Source organism: Aethalodelphis obliquidens, unplaced genomic scaffold (assembly GCF_003676395.1).
Source record: "Aethalodelphis obliquidens isolate GAN/ISIS:26980383/991018 unplaced genomic scaffold, ASM367639v1 scaffold22, whole genome shotgun sequence".
NCBI lineage: Eukaryota > Metazoa > Chordata > Mammalia > Artiodactyla > Delphinidae > Aethalodelphis > Aethalodelphis obliquidens.
The window spans coordinates 21,832,668-21,851,357 of NW_020837966.1; the positions used below are offsets into that span (position 1 = coordinate 21,832,668).

The 18,690-nt window shown below is 38.7% G+C and overlaps 2 pseudogenes; one reads left to right on the top strand and one right to left on the bottom strand.

Moving 5' to 3' along the window:
* Nucleotides 1-390: 390 nt before the first annotated feature.
* On the bottom strand, nucleotides 391-11,008 carry LOC113628152 (ubiquitin-conjugating enzyme E2 Q1 pseudogene; annotated as a pseudogene).
* Nucleotides 11,009-11,424: 416 nt separating this feature from the next.
* Nucleotides 11,425-15,874, top strand: LOC113628153 (CAAX prenyl protease 1 homolog; annotated as a pseudogene).
* Nucleotides 15,875-18,690: the final 2,816 nt, after the last annotated feature.

An 18,690-nucleotide genomic window follows, 5' to 3' on the forward strand; every position in this document is an offset into this window, starting at 1 on the left:
TTTTTTTTTTTTTCCTTAGCGTTTAGACTAGCCATCATTGTCCTGCAATAGGCAGAGCGATCATGTCCAGGAAAAGTGAGGGAGGGAACCACAGAGGCAGAGGGAGATCCAAATACAGCATTCAAAGGTAACTGGTCCAGAGGCTTCCCTGGGGCTTCCCTGGTGGCACAGTGGTTGAGAGTCCGCCTGCCGATGCAGGGGATGGGGGTTCGTGCCCTGGTGCGGGAGGGTCCCACATGCTGCGGAGCGGCCGAGCCCGTGAGCCATGGCCGCTGAGCCTGCGCATCCGGAGCCTGTTCTCCGCAACGGCAGAGGCCACAACAGTGAGAGGCCCGCGTAGGGCAAAAAAAAAAAAAAAAAAAGGTAATTGGTCTAGTGATGCCTAGGGAAGGAGGAAGGGGATGGCATTCCCGGGTTAGCCATCTTCCTTCGGGGGTGTGTACCAGCCGTTTTTTTCATGGATCTGCACCAAGGACTTGTAGGCCTGCTGTGCTCTTGTCGGGCTGTATTGAGATTTGTTGGCTCCAAACTGCGCTCGTGCTTTTCCCTTCACCCGTGTGGCACTGATCTGCATGATCGCTGACTCTACTGAGTAGGCACTGCTCCAGCCCTGCTTGGTGAGAAGTTCCATGCAGATGGCACCTCCGCCCAGAACATACCCTCGGAGAGGACTGGAGACACAACCCTGACAAACGGCACGTCAAAGGGAAAGTTATCTGTAAAAGAAGAGTTAAGTAGGATGAAGTCGGCTCCTTTCTCTGAGGATCTGGAGATGGTTGTGCAAAGCACTGTCCTGGTCAACTTTGAGGAGTTTGACATTCCAATCATACAGGCTGTCATTCACGAGTTCGACTGTATAGTTTCTGCCTTTGAACCTCAGTGATCAGTATATATCCCTGAGCTCCTTCATCACCTGGTCAGTAGCCTGTGCCGAGCCAGACACCGCACCATTTAAGTAATCTTGCCTCTGGGTCTTTTAAATTTTCTTTGGTATGGCCAAGTTTTCTTTTCCAATGCCGTCATCTTCAGATTTCTTGCCCTCAGCTGGCGCTTCTTCTCTCATTTATTTCATAGTGATCTAGGTCTTCTGTGTCCTCAGGCATCTCTTCATCTTCACCTTCCGAAGATACATCTTCCTGTGTACACTGCTCTTCTGGCAAGGGCTGATCCAGCATCTCCACATCTGGATGCTGAGGGAGGTTACAGAGTTTACACAGGTCGGAGATGATCCTCTTCAGATGCTGCAACAGCAGAGTATTCCCCTTCTTTATGTCCACCAGCCTCTCCAAGAGAGCAGCCAAGTTAGCGTCACTGGACTCCGCTGACCAGATGGGGGGCACAGCTGGGTATGACTCCGTGATGTTGCAGTGGATGCAGACGGGATCCCCAGGCACCGACCCCTGTGGGGAGAGATGCAGTCCGGGCGCGGCCCTCGTCCCGGCCCCTCTGGCCTCAGCCAGCGGGAACTCGCATCTCAGCTGGTCCAGGAAGGCGCTGGCAATGCGGAAGCGCTCGAGGCCGCGGGGGAGAAGGAACTGGAGCAGCTTCAGCTCCCCACCCAGGCAGGGCCCCGGCTCCGGGCCCCGCCCCCATCCCGGGACTGTCCCCCTCCCCCCGGCCCCCCCAGCTGCTGCCGCGGCCCTGGCTGCTGCTGCTGCCCCAGGGCCCGCGGGCAGGAGCCTCCGGCCTCCGCTCCAGGCTCCACTGTCGCCCCCGCCGTCCACACTTCCTGATCCCCCCTTCGACAAGATGGCGCCACCGCCACCTCCGGGACAGGCCCCCCCCAGCTGCCGGAAGCCAGGCGCCCCTCCTGCTCCTCCTCGGCAGCCCCGCCTCCCTTAGATAGTCTCTTATACTTCCTGTGAAGTTTGGAAGATTATAAATTTAGGTTGAACTGATAAAATATTTTGGCCTGCAGGAAAAATATTATAATTCTATTATATCTTTGAAATGTTAATTTTACATTGGGATTTGGATAAACTATAATTATGTCAAAATGATACTCACTTTTACAAGAAAATTATATGAATAGAAGATTTAGACATGTATTTTGCATATGCTTTTATAATTATTCTGTTCCTGCGATAAATTCTTCTTTTTATACACATTACAGAATAACTGAGTGTTTCAGTTCAAATAAAGGAAAATGGTGTTTAAGAAAAATATTTTCTCTGGATAAATGCCCAGAAGTGGGATAACGGGATCATATGGTAGTTCTATTCTAAATTTTTTTGGGGGAACCTCCATACTGACTTTCATAGTGGCTGCACCAATTTATATTCCCACCAACCTCATCCTCACCAACACTTGTTATTTCTTGTCTTGTGAGCACATTGTAGGGTATACAGAAGTAGAAGTATAATGCTGTGCACATGAAACTCATATAATGTTATAAATCAGTGTTACCTCAATAAACAAATTAATTAATTTTTAAAAAGACAAAAAAAATATTTTCTCTATTTCTTATCCTTTAAATTGACACCATAGATACTGTATCCTTTAGGAAGCTCTCTGTGGTCAGAGACCATTAACTCAATTAAAATTAGATTAAGGAATAAATGGAAATTGTCAACACATATACATATCCAGAGCTAGATTAATTTTCAAGTATAGTTGGGTTCAGAGACTGGGCCACCTCCTCAGGATTTGTTTCTTTCTGTTTCTTGACTCTATTTTCAACTTGGTTGGCTTAAGTCTAGGTAGCACTAGATTTCTCCTTGTGTCAGGAAGATGTCGGAAAGCAGCTTAAACTTCCCATTCTTCTAGTAAGAGACTATAAGGAAACAGTGAAATTCTTTTCTGGTAGCTTTTCCAGAAGTCCTGAAATTTATTGTGATTGGCCAAACTAAAATCTTATGTCCATAACTGAATCAAATTACAGTGACCAGAAAAATGCCAAGACTTGGTTTACTCCAGAAACTCCTTCCTAAAGATATGGAATGAAGGTGGATCTTCGATTAAAAATCAGGGAGACAAATGCTGGGGCGGTAAACATGAAACATCCATAGTATAAACGTTTCTGGAAAAGCCTTTATTAAGGGAAATAGTAATTTCTGCTGTTAACAAACAAGTTCAAAAATCTCACTGGCTTACAACGACAAATACCTTCTTTGCTTTCAAGTCGTGGGTCGGCTCTGCATTTCTCTAATTAGTTAATAGTCACGTGAGGCATGTTTCTCTAATGGCAAATGGCATGAAAACAAAAAAGGTGAGCAGAGTTATGAAATGCCTTTAAAGGCTTCAGCTTGTGTCTAGGGCCCATCACTTTAATCCACATGCTATTGGACAAACAAGTCATGCGGCTAAACTCAACATCAGTTGAATGAGGAAACATATTCATTAGTGCGAGGTAATGCAAAGTCCTGTGACAAATGGTATGGAGTAATTCGAATACAGGACAGAAGTGAAGAATTAAGAGCAATGAACCTATTTACCAGAGGACGTTTCTAGTGCTCACTTGATGACAAAGTTAGCTGTCAGAAGAATTTTCTCCAATTCACGTCTCCATAGAGTTTATTATTAAGATCCAAGAAGATAGTGTTCATCACCATTACATTTCTGTTCAGATTAAATTATACACGAATATCTGTATATAAATTTGTTTTATAACAGATAAGTAACCAAAACAGTAACAAATGTAATTTATTTTTAAATTATTATTGACATTTTCCCATATTATAGTTTTTGAGTACCAAACTTTATTGAAATCTTTTTTTTTTTTTTTTCGGTACGCGGGCCTCCCACCACCGCGGCCTCTCCTGCTGCGGAGCACAGGCCCCAGACGCGCAGGCCCAGCGGCCATGGCCCACGGGCCCAGCCGCTCCGCGGCATGCGGGATCCTCCCAGACCGGGGCACGAACCCGCGTCCCCTGCATCGGCAGGCAGACTCCCAACCACTGAGCCACCAGGGAAGCCCTATTGAAATCTTTTATACTAGTTCCGGAAGAATTCTGATATCAATTTCAGGTTTCCAATTAAGATTTTTATACTATCTTTGGTTTATTCCTGTGGAGTATATTTTCTAAATCCCCACAAAGGAAAGTTAGGTCAAATCACCATTAATTCTGAATATGCTTGTGTTTGGTTAGTGTCATAACTTTAATATGAGCTAAGTGTATTTTTATGCAGTAATTTGGTAAATCATCTCAGTAGATGATAGCAAATTACCCACCTTTTTTCTGCCTGATGTATAATATGTTCTAGTTGAGCAATTAGGTATTAGTTAGACACAGCTGCAGCTTGTGTTCGACAAGTACTTTTTCAGTCACACATTTATCTCTCTCTTTGTGGATGAATTGGCAACATGCCTCATACGGGTCTTTAATGTACTGTTTTTATGCAGCTATAGGCTGCTGTCCAAAGGGTTTATGTATACAGTTTGATATATACGTAATACCATCTTTGAAGAAGAGGACAACTTTTTCTTAAAAATCATACATGGTAATATTGATATATTATTATTTTTTATATAATACAATATTTTTAATCTTTCAATCATCCCTACATAATTCTTTCTTTTAGGCTGTCCTTTCCAACTGTGAGAGTTTAAGGGTTATATTTCATGACTTTGCAGATACCATTTGCCTATGCATAATTAGTATGTCTGAAATGCTGGAGACTGTGCCATTGGCTGGAATGCCATTGTGCTACAGTGGTGCTCCTTTAAAGTGGCATATGTCAACCTGGGCATAACTGAAATTTTGGGCCAGCAGATAATTTGTTGCAGGAGGCTGTCCCGTGCTTTGTGGGATGTTTAACAGCACCCTGGCCTCTACCCACAAGATGTCTGTAGTACTCTGCCCTACCCCAGGTTGTGTCAATCCAGAATGCCTCCAGACATTTCCAAATGTCCCCGGAGGGGCAAAATTGCCCCCACTGAGTGCTACCGCTTTAAAGTAATTTCTAATTAATGGTGACATATATTATAGCAACCTCTCCCTCCTATCTATCATACTTAAAAGTGTTGGCCTGAAAATTGATAAAGGAATGAGGAAGAATGAGGCTAATATGTCTCATTTAACATAAATCTCTGAATTTGGACAATAGTGAATTACATGTTAGAAAAAATTGTTTACATTCTTTTATTCAGGTTTTTCATGTAGACCTTTATAGGATAGGAAGGTTCTGGTCTACCAGTTTTCTCTTTCCTTTCATTAGAAATGTCTCTCTCCATTGTTATTTGTTGTTATTATTGTTCCCTTAATGGCTATTAATTTAAAAGGTTTCATTTATTCATTTTCTTTGCTGTGCAAAATATTTTAGAATAGATGTTGTAAGTGAATTCCATTATGTCTATGAAAACTTACTCTGAGTAGGTGGTTTCTGTAAATTAGGAGGGTCTGGGGAGTAAGATTTTTTTACATTTGCAGAGAGAATGATTTGGGGTTAATTGAACATAGTTATTAAACAGTCTCACTCCTTCAGTGTGCATGTTGACAGGGATAACAGATGAGGTTTCATATCTCATTTCTCTGCAAGAATACTTTGCCTTCTAAGTTCACGATTTTTGGAATCTAAAACAATTTCATGAGGCTTGAATTCTGGGCTCTCGAACTTAAATTCTAGGGAAAATCCAATCTAGCAGAAAGAACATGGGTTTTGATTAAACAGAACTGGATTCCAGTTCCAACCCCTAAGTACTTGCTGTGCAACTTTGGCTAAGTTACTCAAAATCTCTGAAACTGTTTCCTCGTCAGTGAATGGAGATAATACATGTTATTGCTGAGAATGGGGCAGGAATGAGTTGGTGGTGGGAAGGTTACTGCATTTATTCTCTCCACTTTCTTTTATCCTATTCTTTATATTTAGCATCAACTGTTTTACTGAAAACTCCTCTCACAGAGTCTCCCAAAACCTACTTGCTGATAAATCCAAAGGACTCCTGGTAGTCCTATTTTTAATCAACTGCTCTTTTGCTTTAAAAAAAGGACTGGCAAACATTTTCTGTAAAGAGCCAGATAGTAAATATTTTTGACTTTATGAGATAATGTCTGTCTCAATTACTCAACTTGGCCATCATATGTAAAAGTGGCCATAGACAGTGTATTAATGAGTCGACTTGGCTGTGCTCCAATAATACTTTATTTGTAGGCTGTGGGCTGGACTTGTCTCACAGGTGTAGTTTGATGATCCCTACTCTAAGCTCCGCATTGGCTTCTATTTCACTTTATATCCTCTAGTTTTCTGGCTACAAAGGATTCGTCTCTTGTCAATGATAACTCCTCCTCTATCTCCTTCACTGGGTTTTCTTTTCTTGCTCACATATTAATTGTTTAAATTAAGATAGTGCCGGTTGGGAAGAGGAAGCAGATGTGAATCAAAATGAGACCATCATTTTCTCTCTCAAGCCTTTATCCTCTGTGTGAAGGTCAAATCTCAGAGGCATACAAGGCTCTTTATTATTTAATTTCTGCTCAACTTTGCATCTTCTTCTTAAATTCCTCAAAGCTGTTACCCTCCCAAGCTATTTACATTTTCTCAGTTTGTCTGGTGCTCCCTCTTATCCCTGAGCTCGGCACATATGACTTTTTCCTCTCGAAAGATTTTTTCTTTATCTTTTTTTTTTTCCTGGATGGAGAAAGTTCATTCTTTATACTCTACCTTAATTAGCTTCTGCTCTCAGCAGATTTCTTTAAATCCCCACCCAAGATTGGATTACAGCTTTTTCTACATGATTTCTTTGAGTATATTTTAAATTATCTAGAAATAAAACTTTAATGAAAATATCAACGTAGTCTGTTCCATAATAGAGTTATGGTTGGATTGCTACGGGACTGCACAGAAAGGGTACTAACCCTATTCTTGGAGACAAAACTGCCAGGGAAGGCATAAGTGGAAAGTGATTTTTGAGTTGGGTCTCGACACAGAGGACCAGGGGAGGAATGTTCTGCCAAGCTGATGGAATGTCAGAATTCAAGACTGTGGGGCACTGGGCAGTTCATGGGACAGTTCATATTCTGGATGACATTCTATGATTCACGTCTGTTCTCTGCAGTAAAGCTTCACTTAGATAACTAATGCTCAGTAAATGTGCATGGTCAGATGACAAATTTATTGTTAGAAGTTACAAGTTAGGCTAATTTTTTTTAAGGTAGGCATTTACTTTTGATTGATCTTAATATATTCATCAATTAAGATAATTTAAAATGCACTGACCTTTAATCACAATATTCTAGGTGAGCTTTCACAGATGTATGTATGACTAATTCATCTCCCCTCCACCCATTCATCTCCCCTCCATCAAAACCCAGCATAGTGCACAGAGAAGGTCTTCATAAATATTTGTTGAATGAAAGAAAAACGCTGAATGTTCCGAGGAGGTGGCACCAGATAGAAGACAAAGAGTAAACAATTTGCTAAACTCAAGAATGCACATATGCAAGACATAAAATAGATCTTGGTACTACTTGTTTATAACAAAATAATTACCTTTTAATCATAAAATGTAAAAGCAACTAGAATATTAAGCAAAGGAGAAATACAATAAAGAAAACTGATTATGAAAATTCTAAACTCTGAGTTGAGATTTATAATAAACTTCCATTTTAACTAAGGCAGTCCAGTGATATTCATCATTTTCTCTTGACGTTCATTCATTCATGCATTCCAAAAATATCTACAGAATACTACTTATGCAAAGGCACTACTATAGGCTCTCATTACCCTTCTTATTAAATTCTGAAATCTTAAAAAAAAATTCTGAAATCTTGGTATTAGCTATGTATATATTTACACACACATACACAATTATGGATACACATATGTGTACATATACATGCAGGATGAAATTGTTTCTCAACACCTGCAATTACCACGTCTCCTGTACTGTACATTCCTTGACTACTTCTGGCAAAATGGCCTTATATTTCACACTAAGTTCTTCTAAAAGCTCTTCATGAAGTTATTTATGCTGGGAATAAAGTTTATGAGAGAAAATAGCATTAAAAAAATAATTCTTATTGCAATGTGACCAAAATCCAGGAAAAGACAAAAAGAGGGAAGCTGGATTTTCTTACAGACCCCCTTCTACTTATTCTCAGAATTGGAATTAAGAGATATAACTTATGGAGAACATACACCATTGAACAGGTGCCTAGGGAGTTAGAGCCAAATTCTCGTTTCAATGGGTGAACAGTCAGTCGTTGCCATATGGGCAGAACACGGTTTCTTCTCAGATGTCTCCTAGGTATTTTGTGCCCTATCAACTGTGGCTACATCCACTCCATTTCTAGGCCCAAAATATTAAATATAGTTCAAGTATCTTATGCTGTATTTTCCAAAAGAATGTTCTGATAAAACAATGCATATCATATATATTCATAACCTATTAAAGAGTTCATCACAGACTAATTAGTTGTTCATTAAATATTTGCTGAGATCAAAAGAATGCATTATAACTCTATCAATGTAAAAGATTTGTCAAAGTCCACAAATGAAGCAGGAAGTTATCACTCTTTACAGACATATACAATAACATCTGACTGTTGACAACTTCTTGATAATTCACAGATCACTCATGCTCAGGAAATAATAAGGGAGTACACACAGTATGATTTGATTTGGGGTGATTAAAAAATGAGGATGTTCTATCCTAGGATAGATGTAGTAGTAGAACTCGGTGTCTAATTTCAAGTAATTCTGCCAGCTAGCTGTAATCCCTCTGAATATAGGAATAATAATAATTTCCTCAAAAGTTTTTAGTGAAATTTAAGTGAAACAATGCAGGTAATGCGTTTGATTCAATACTTATCACATAATAGAATCTTATATAAGAGAAATACTAAGATGAGATCATGAAATCAAAATAAAATAATAAAAAGTGTTCATCTGTAAATGTTTGTACTACAGTTTCCTGTGCTTTTAATAATTTTCTATAAAATAAATTTGTGCTAATCATTGTCAGGTTTGCAGTGTTCTGATACTCCAGGGATGTAATAGTAACCATATAATTTGAGAAAAGATAACAATATTGGTTGTAGCCTTTTCTGTAATTCTCAATGGCTATTTCTTTCTTTGCATCAATCTTGGGACCCAGGAAGAGTGGGAATAAGGAACAAATAAAATCTTTAAAAATGTTGTCAGCTTGAAGGTTCTCCTTTTTCTATATTATTCCTTCAACACCCTAAATGATCAGTGCTGGGGAAGAGGTCATCATCTGACTAGGAAAATGAATTATTTTTATAAGTGTGGGGAGAAAATCATTTAAATTAAGTTATATAGAGAATGATAAAAGAAATTCCTTGAATATATGAATATTTACTATACATTTTTCTTTGAGCCCTTCTCTTTTCTGTTCTTATTTTTAAAGAAATGGTAAACAATCATTTTATGTTCTCCTTCTTGTTCTAATTTTCCTTAACCTTTCCCAATTCTCATTTTCTCATTTCCAACCACCCCATCACCACAAGCACTGAAAGAAAAAAAAGGAAGTCAGACTTGTCAGACTTTGTTATCATTGTCCCAGAAGGGAATTACTTATCACAACTTCTTTTCTTTCTATTCCACAGCTAGTTATTTAAAATTTCTGTTGGAACCAGAGAGATTACTTTATTCTAGGATTTCCCCTAAGACAAAAACCCTGGTAACCATAGCAGCATCGCCATCCAATCTCTTGAATCCACAACAAAATGCGGCTAGAAATGCTTAGCGCAGTCTCCCAAGGCAAACATTGCTATGATGAGTGACAAACTGCAACAGTAGGAGCTGCTCCTGTTGCCATGGAAACAGGCCTTTCCATCTGAGAGGTTCCATCCCAGGATTCACAATCTAAAGCTTTGTAAAGGTATGCTAGTCTTCACTCCCATACTGGTTAGCACTTACCACCAGACTAACACTGCTGAGATGACTGATATGGAAAAATAAGGGCTATCCCTCATTGCCACAGAAACCCAGGTTTCCAGTAATTTGCCTTAATGGAAAGTTGAAAGAGCTTTGTAGCAGATGTCTATAGTAGCTAAATCAAATAACAGTTAAAGAGAACAAATGTGGTAAGTTCCTTAACGGTTAAATGCACACCTTTTGGGGTATCACTGGGGCTGTGTTTTCTAAAAAAAATATATGCTCCACCATGCTTTTAAGGAATCACAATTTAGATCATGAAGCACTGGAACAAAATATGTTTTATGCACTTTTAAAAATGTTTATAGAGAATACAAAGTTCTCTGAATATAAACAGAAAGCACTAAGTTATTAAACACTTTTTCTTTGGGAGTCCTTCAACAGGAAGGACTCTGTTGAACAACAAAGGACAGAAATCTCATTGAATTAACTGGCATATTTATGACTAATCATATATCCTAATGGCATTTTTTAGCAAATGGCTAGTCAAAATATTAGATTTGGAAAGTTACGATGAGCTGATAATCCATTACCATTACTAGGGGATAACCATTACCATTTAGATCCAAGTTATTAGGCTTTTTCCAACGTAACTGGATTGTCAAAGTGTACATATAGTCAGATGTGCATGAAAATCATAGCTTAATTATTTTATGCAACTGACCTAAACATTGTCACAGACTCTTATCCTTCTAGGCAGTGAGGAGACACATGTTGTTTATCAGCAATATTTCAGCATCTTCCAGTTTTAACAGCACCTTTCAGTTTTAAGTAGACCCTCTATGTTAAATATTTAGTCAGGTTAGAAGTCAAGGCTCTATCAGGGCTGCCTCACCTTTCCCCTTCAGTCTTCCCCCAGGTGGCATCTGGACGTAAGTGACAGGTCTTCACTATGTTTCACGGAGTAAGAGCTGTCTGAGGTTTTACCTACTACTGGTCTACTCTCCAGGGCGACGGATCTGGTATTCGTGTTTTCACTGGTGGTGTCTGCTGAGGAACAGTTAGTTGAGCTTTACTCCAGGACAGCTAGCTCTTTCTGCTACTATAGTCTATGGCTGGTGACCTTGGGGTCTGGTTTCTTAGCTCAGGCTTGATGGTTTAGCCCCACCTCAGTAACTGCTGGTGTTACAGATCCACCCTGAAGGTGGCTGTGACTGCCTCCGAGCTTCATCCTTAAGGACCAACCTTCTTGTTCTCGGCTACAAGGCCACTCTGGCCACACTGTTCTTAACAGTGATTCTCTTTTGGTAGTTCCCCCAGCAAGATTTTTAATTCCTTATCTCACTATTATTAATTTGTGATCCATATCACATATTTCTAACATTTTGTTTATCTTTACATTGTTTCTAAACTCAAACCCAGTTTTTGTTTAAAAAAAAAGGGAAATGAAAAAGACATACACACAGACAAAAGTTAGCTTAAGTTTACACAGCTTATATCCATTGAACAAGGTAACTTTTGCAATGCCTTTCAGGCTCTGTATGATCTATTCATCAATACTTTTACCTATAGGAATAGGATGCTGCAGTTAACTTTGAAATAAAAGACTACTCTCCTGGACACATGTGATTATGTCCAGGAAAGAAGATGAATGACTTAAACTGGGCCAATCATATTCTTTTTCCAAAGGTGCCCTTATTTATCAATCAGAAGCAAAAGGAAGAACGGGTAGTTTCTCAGAGAAAAAAAATAGAGATCAAATAATTCCTGTTTTCCAGATACTTTTCTCTTCCTTGTTACCATCCTTCTCTGAGGCCTTGCTACATCCTCACCCTTGGAAAATACAAAACACTTTGAATCTTCATAATGAATTCCCATTATATCTCTATAAGCTAGCTCAAGTTGATTTCTAGAATATTTAATTAAAGAGATGATGAACACATCTGTGGGGTTTATTTCTTTCATGGCCAAATTACCTCACTGAAAATGAAATGGAAATTTTGGCCTTTATTTTGGATTCTATACAAGAAAAATGGCTCTAAGAATTTAAGGAAGGATAATCTCCATTTGTAATTCAAAGGTGTGACACCGGTTCCAGTGGTGAGCAGAATCTTTCTGTGTTCTTCATCTGAGTCTCCATATTGTCTGCTTTATATTACCATATTGAGTAATTCAACCAGTTACTGCAGGTACAGCAAAAGAGAAAATCTATTTCTGTTAGCTGATGTTTGAACATTTCCTACCTGTCCTTAATATGGGTATGCTGGTGAACATTTTGCTTTAACTACTGCTGGAATTTTTTTTAAAGCAAAACAGTATTATTATAATTTTTTTATTCTTAATGTAGTGTTAGCAATGATTTCCTGCTGTCTTGGATGGTGATACCTAATAGCTTTTCCTACCTGCATCCGTTTCACTTTCTTCCAGTTGCTGCAACTCTGTTTTCCTTTAGGGAACTGTTCCTCCTCATTTCTTGCAGCCTTGGTGAGACTGATAATCCAGGTACTCTAGCTTGATCTGAGAAAGTCTATCAGCTCCTCTCCTTCTCTAGATCCTGATGTAGTTACTGGACTTTCTGAGCCCAGGTTTTGCTAACTTTCCTTCAAAATTTGCTACTTTCCATTTATTTGTGTCATCTTCAATTTCTTTCATCCATGTCTTATAGTTTTCAGAGTACAGGTCTGTCACCTCCTTGGTTAAATTTATTCCTAGGTATTTTATTCTTTTTGATGCAATTTTAAGTAGAACTCTTCTTAATTTCTTTTTCTAATAGTTCATTAGTAGTATATAGAAAGGCAACAGATTTCTATATATTGATTTTGTATCCTAAAACTTTTCTGAATGCATTTATTAGTTCTAATAGGTTTTATGGGATTTTGGGGGTTTCCTATATACAGTACCATATCATCTGCACATAGTGACAGTTTTACTTTTTCTCTTCCAATTTGGATGCCTCTTCTTTTTTTCTTTTTTCTGATTGCTGTGACTGGGACTTCCAATACTATGTTGAATAAAAGTGGCAAGAGTGAACATCCTTGTCTTGTTCCTGATCTTAGAGGAAAACTTTCAGCTTTTCACTATTGAGTATGATGTTAGCTGTGTGTTTGTCACATATGGCCTTTATTATGTTGAAGGATGTTCCCTATATATCCACTTTGTTGAGATTTTTTGTATCATAAATGGATGTTGAAGTTTGCAGATGCTTTTTCTGCATCTATTGAGACGACTGTATGATTTATATCCTTAATGTTGTTATGTGGTGTACTGCTTGATTTGCAGATATGGAACTATTCTTGCACTTCTGGAATAAATCCCACTTGATCATGGTGTATGATCCATTTAATGTATCGTTGAATTCAGTTTTCTAGTATTTTGTTGAAGATTTTTGTATCTAGGTTCATCAGGCATATTGGCCTGTAATGTTCTTTTTTGTAGTGTCTTTATCTGTTTTTTTTTCATTTATTATTATTTTTTAACATCTTTATTGGAGTATAATTGCTTTACAATGGTGTGTTAGTTTCTGCTTTATAACAAAGTCAATCAGTTATACATATACACATGTTCCCATATCTCTTCCCTCTATCCGGTTTCAGCATCAGAGTAATGCTGGTCTGGTAAAATGAGTTTGAAAGCATTCGTCCCTCTTCACCTTTTTTGCAGCAGTTTGAGAAGGATACGTACCAACTCTCCCTTAAATATCTGGCAGAGCTCATCTGTGAAGTTGTCTGATTATGGACATTCTACTCCTGAGTTTGGTTAGCATCTTTATGAGTATTACTTTGAAGTCTTTATCTATTAAATTGTTTATCTTCATTTTGTTTAGTTCTTGTTCTGAGGTTTTGTCTTGTTCTTTTTTGATTGTCTTTTATTTTGTTTGTTTCCTTTGGAAGGTGGTTTGTCTCATTTTGCCTAACTTTCTGCATTTGTTTCTATGTACTAGGTGTTATCCACTACCTCTGTCAGTCTGGAAACAGTGGGCTCATGTAGAACCTGCTCTGTGAGGCCCAGTGGCGCAATACCCTCTGGTCTTTAGAGCCAGGTGCTCCAGGGGTATCTCCTGTGTGGACTGTGTGTGCCCTCCTATTATGGTTGGGCTGCCATTGCTACATTTGTGCTGGTGAGCAGGGCTGGCCCCCGGCTTAGCTAGCTGTGTGGCTTGGCCTCAACTGCTGTGGATTCCTTGTTGGGCAAGTCTGGCACCCGGCCCAGCTGGCTGAGAGGGCCAGCTATGACTACTGCAGGCACGCTGATGTGTGGGACTGGCCCTTGGCCCAGCTGGCTGTGAGACTTGGCTGAAATTCTTAGGGGCACACTGGCATGCCGGACTGTCCCCACAGAATGGGAGCTGCTGTGGAGGGGTGCCAGTGCTGGTAGAGACGGCCCACTGGGTGAGACAGGGCAGGAGCCATGTTGAAGGGGCAGGCCTGGATGGGCAACTTAGGCAGGTTGGGTCCTTGGGGGAACTCTGGGGTGGGGCACAGGATATTAGCTAAGTTGATGGAGAGTGACAGATATGCACAAAAATCATAATGGCACCTGCAAGCACTTCCATCTCAAGAGAAAGCTCCATCAGACCCCTGCCTCTCTAGCACACACCTAAAATTAGTCAAGGAATTTCCTTCTCATATAAACCAGGTGCTTTTCAAGATGCTGCCTCTGCACTGAGTATCAGCTAGTGAGTTTGTGCAAGAGTCAAGAGTGGTGTCTCAGTTTCCCACAATCTTCCAGGTCTCCCAGATGCAAGCCCTACTGGTTTTCCAAGCCAGACTTATGGTGGCTCATCTTCCTGGTGCAGGTCCCCTGGGCTGAAGAGCCAGACATGGGGCTTGGAGTCCTTGCCTCTTGGGGAGGGGGGACCTCCACGGTTGTGATACCCCTCCTGTTTATGGGTCACTGCACCAGGGGTGTGGGTTCTGGTTAGACCATGCCCGAGCTCACCCTCCCTGTCTTGACATGGACTTTGCTTTATATCCTTAGTTTCAGAAACTCTATTCTGCTAGTCTTCAGGTTGTTCTCAGAAATAGTTGTTGTGTATGTAGTTGTAGTTATCGTGTGTCCATGAGCAGAGAGAGGTGAGCTCAGAATCCTCCTACTCTACCATCTTGATCCAGACTCCACTTTTGTAATATTTTGAAGCAAATCTCAGACATATATATTTCCTTTGTAAATATTTCAGTATACATTTGTCAAAATTAATAAATGTTTCTCTTCTTTAGATATAACTGGAACAACATTATCACATCTAAAAACAAAATGGAGTTTCATTTCTGGTAACGGTGGAATAGCTGATATCAGACCTGCCCTCCTGATGAAATAATTATAAGCTTTGGACAAAACACATTAGAAAAAAAAAAGAACAATTGTTTCTAGTCAGATGAATCTAGAGGGTATGCTCCATAGTGAGAGAGACCGTGACTCAGCAGCTTGCCTGGATACGGGAAGGCCAGGCTCTAGGGTCAGCAAAACTCCTCATTTGAGGATTAGAATACGTAGGATCTGCACTCTGTCAAGTTCCCTGGTCAGGGGACGCCCAGAACTTGGTTCTGCAGGTGAGTGAAGCTGCTGGTTGGGATTACAACTTGGGCACTACAGAATAAGAAACAAACATGTAATAATGAGGAGGTGCTTGCTGTACTAAGCCATGAACTGGGGCACTGGAATTTGGGACACACAAAAATATCGTTATTAGCCAGATGAATTATTTCCTGTGTTTTTTCTTGTTTGCTGTACTAATTGATTGAAAAAGAGCTTTTTGCTGTGTTTGGTTATTATGGCAGCCATTATGCTCTAATTGGACTACTTATTGGATCATCTTCCAGTTTATTTTTAATCATCTTAATCATCTTCCAGTTTATTTTTCCACCTTATCATGATGGTCTTTCTTTTCACCTAACAGCCCTAAGCCACAGATTTGACTTTCAAGTTGATGCATTTGCTAAAAAACTTGGAGATGCTAAAGACATATGCTGCTTTAACCAAACTGAACAAAGGTAACTTGGGATTCCCTGTTTTTGACTGGCTGTTTTCAATGTCACATTATTCTCATCCTCTAGTACCAGGGAGACTTCAAGCTTTGGAAAATTCAAAACAAGACTAGTTGTCCAGAGTCTGTGACTGAAGACACTTCCGATCAGTTTTGTCCTGGTGGCATATTCTAGCTCTTCCTGTTTTTAATTTTTTCTTTAAGAAAAATTATTAAGTACAGAAAATCCAAGATTTAAATAAATTTAATATCTCATTTCAAAAATGATTTTAATAATCCATTTCTTAAAGAAAATGGATGAAATTTTTAGGCTTAATGTTTTAAAAGGCATAGTTTTTCTTGAAGTATAGTTGATTTACAATGTAGTGTTAATTTCTACTGTACAGCAAAGTAATTCAGTTATACATATACATACATTTTTTTAAAAAGTTCTTTTCTATTATGGTTTATCACAGGTTATTGAATATAGCTTCCTGTGCTATACAGTAGGACCTTGTTATTTATCCATTCTATATATAATAGCTTACATCTGTTAATCCCAAATTTCCACTCCATCCCTCTGCTATCTCCCTTCCCCCTTAGCAACCACAAGTTTGTTCTCTATGTCTGTGAGTCTGCTTCTGTTTCGTAGATAGGTTTCTTTGTGTCAAATTTTAGATTCCACATATAAGTGATATCACATGGTATTTGTCTTTCTCTTTCTGACTTACTTCACTTAGTATGATAATCTCTAAATCCATCCATGTTGCTGCAACTGGCATTATTTTGTTCTTTTTTATAGCTGAGTAATATTCCATTGTATATATGTACCACATCTTCTTTATCCATTCATCTGTCGATGGACATTTAGGTTGCTTCCTAAAGCAACCTAAATGTGAATAGTGCTGCAGTGAACACAGGGGAGCATATATCTTTTTGAATTACAGTTTTGTCTGGATATATGCCCAGGAGTGGGATTACTGAATCATATGGCAATTCTATTTTTAGTTTTTTGAGGAATCTCCATGCTGTTTTCCATAGTGGCTGCACCAACTCACATTCCCACCAACAGTGTAGGAGGGTTCCCTTTTCTCCACATCCTCTTCAGCACTTGTTATTTGTAGACTTTTTAATGATGGCCATTCTGACCATTGTGAGGTGGTACCTCATTGTAGTTTTGATTTGCATTTCTCCAGTAATTAGCAATGTTGAGCATCTTTTCATATGCCTCTTGGTCATCTGTATTTCTTCTTTGGAGAAATGTCTATTTAAGTCTTCTGTCCATTTTTCGATTGGGTTGTTTGATTTTTTTGTTGTTGACTTGTATGAGCTGTTTGTATATTTTAGAAAATTAAGCCCTTATTGGTCATATTGTTTGCAAATATTTTCTCCCATTCTGTAGGTTGTCTTTTCATTTTGTTTATGGTTTCCTTTGCTGTGCAAGGGCTTGTAAGTTTGATTAGGTCCCATTTTTTTTCTATTGCCTTGGAAGACTGACCTAAGAAAACATTGGTACGATTTATATCAGAGAATGTTTTGCCTGTGACCTCTTTTAGGAGTTTTATGGTGTCAGGTCTTATGTTTAAGTTTTAAAGGAATAGTTTTATCTTTAAAATCAAATTTATCATCAACTTGTAAAATTATTTGAGAAAATACAGAACTTGTTCTACTTACACACTTATAGGGAATCAGGTAAGTTTGGGGTCATATGTTTAAAAGAGGGAGCATCACCTCTAAGTCCTCTCCGTAAGACAGAAATAGTAGTCCCAAATCATTGTGCTCATACCTGAGTTGAGACTTGTTATTACTTTCATGCTTTTAGGATTTAACCTGCAATCAGTGTTTTAAATGAAATAGAAAAGTAACAATTGGTAAGGCCGATGTTATTTAAATGAAAGTAGCTAGAAATATGCTCTACTGTTACACCAAATTTCTCAGTTTGCTCTCTTGCTACAAACTGATCAGGAGTTTCTAATGATGCTTTGAAATTAGAAATTATGTGTAGAATGTTTTACATCATTGGGCTTTATTTTTGTTTCTAAGAAAATCCCAGTCTTTATTTTTCCTTCTACGTACTGGGAATGATCCCATTATGGGTAAATTAGTATTTTTTAAAAATATTCAGCTTTCTCCTCATTCATAATCTTTTAGTCAATAAACAGTGCATCTTTTCACTTAGCAGAAGTTGCCATATTGAACAGCTTTTACTGTTTTTAAAGCGGCAGAATGTGGATAGAAGAAGAAATGACATTTTAAGAGACACAGGGCGAAACACTGGTGGCTCTCCTATAATATTGCAGGAAAAAATATAGTCTTCTATCTCTTTCAAGGACAGAAGAGTTTCACTTTTTATTTATAATCTTATCAGTAAGTTGTAAGTACTGTTTAAGCAGGCCTGATTCTGTTCTTGATAATTATAGTTTTTGATATGCAGATAATTTTTATTTTCAAATCAAATGTCATAAAATTTTTCTTTTCCAGTTTTCAAGGCTCCATATTTGACTGCTTTAAATTTCTGTCCACTTTCTGAATGAGAACTGACTTTGTCCCTAGAGCTCCCACCCATTGGTGATATCTGCCTTCTGGGGATTTATTCCAAAGTAAGATCAATGATGCATCCTTGGTATCTACCCAGAAAGTCTGTGGCTCAGCAGATATCTGGGTGATGTCTTTACATGTAAATATAATTAAAAATAAATATCCAATTTAGTGCCACATTATTTATTTTCCTAAGGCTAAAGAGGAGCAGTCCTATGATTTTATCCAGCATCCTGTATCTTTGAATTCATGCTGTGACAACTGCCTTTCCTTCCTTCTGTGACTTTAAAGACAAATTTCAGTTGTGCACAAGTGAAACATTAAAAATTGCCAATGCAAATTAAAAAAAGAGTTTGAAGGCATTAAAGAGGCACCAGAAGCAGAGAGAATAGAGAGAAATAGAACTCTTGAAA